The following is a 1208-nucleotide window of genomic DNA, read 5'->3' on the forward strand; positions in this document are numbered from 1 at the left end:
GATACATTGTGATGTTTACATATGTGCTTATAAAATATCTTAGTTAGATTTACTTCCTCATCATTCTCCCTCCTCCTCTCTCTCCCCTTCTTAAAACAACAGGTTTCATTCTTCTGTTTTTATATACCCTCATTCACCTTTTCTTTATGCCCTCTTCCTTCCCACTTCCTCCTGGAAAAAGGCTGTTTTACCATCCTGTCCTTCATTTTGTTTTAAAGTGCATATTGGTAGTTAAGGGGATTTAGCTTTGGCATCTCAGATGTGCATATATTGTTCTTTAATCAGATTTACCCCCCATTGCTTACTCACGCTATATCCCCATGATCCCCTATTATTCAACAGCTTACAGTGCATTACATTATATTAAATTCATATATAGATGGAATGCTCAATATTTTTCATTCTCTAATTCTCTAACACTTTCTTTTCCTCTCCCACCTCCTGTAATCCCCTCAACAGACTCACTGATACAATCTATCCTTGTGATCTGATGGATGTTAAGAGGTTTGGGGCAGAATTGCAGACCAAATGAATGCTAAGTGATATCCCCAAAAAAGAGATAGATTTCATACTAACCTGACTGGAGAGATACCATGATCACAAAGGTGGTTTTCCCAGGGCAAGGCTTACCCAGTGCACTCAGGATGTGCAGACCCCTACGATTTCCCCAAATTTGGGGAAATGGACTGCATTATTTTTGGTAGTGGGGACTACATTCATTCTCTCCTGTATAAAAAAAAAAAGGAGAGAGAGAGATGGATTTCAGGTCCTGCTTTTATCAGTAAAACAATTCTTTAAACAACTTACATAACTTTTTAAAAATGCAACATGAGAGTTAAAAATTGAGCTCAAAAAATTGCAATACTAGTCTAATGAAAAAGCGATTGGGCTAGGGACATAGCTCAGTAGTAGGGCATTTGCCTCGTATGCACAAGGCTCTGGGTTCTGTTCTCAGTGTGAAGGAAGGAAGGAAGAAAGGAAGGAAGGGAGTGAGGGAGGAAGAGAGGGAGGGAGGATGAGAAAGACATTACAGCCTGCTTTTCTGTTTGGAGGTGCTTTGTCTTGTTTTACATATATTGAAATAACTGGTGTAGTGAATGCTTGTTCTACATACAATTAGTTTATTCTGGGGTTAAAATCAGCCTGATTTACTGCTTGGTATCATATATTTAAAAAGATAGTCATAACAGTCTGGCTCAAGATTTCCC

The 1208-nt window shown here is 38.5% G+C and overlaps 1 non-coding gene across 1 annotated transcript; it reads left to right on the forward strand.

Annotated features, from left to right (window-relative positions):
• The first annotated feature begins 568 nt into the window (after nt 1–568).
• Nucleotides 569–728, forward strand: LOC141423503 (U1 spliceosomal RNA). Its single transcript, XR_012448367.1, has one exon. It is a non-coding gene; the product is annotated as a U1 spliceosomal RNA (small nuclear RNA).
• The last annotated feature ends 480 nt before the right edge of the window (nt 729–1208 follow it).

The sequence above is a fragment of the Castor canadensis genome, chromosome 5 (genome assembly GCF_047511655.1).
Source record: "Castor canadensis chromosome 5, mCasCan1.hap1v2, whole genome shotgun sequence".
NCBI classification, from domain to species: Eukaryota; Metazoa; Chordata; class Mammalia; order Rodentia; family Castoridae; genus Castor; species Castor canadensis.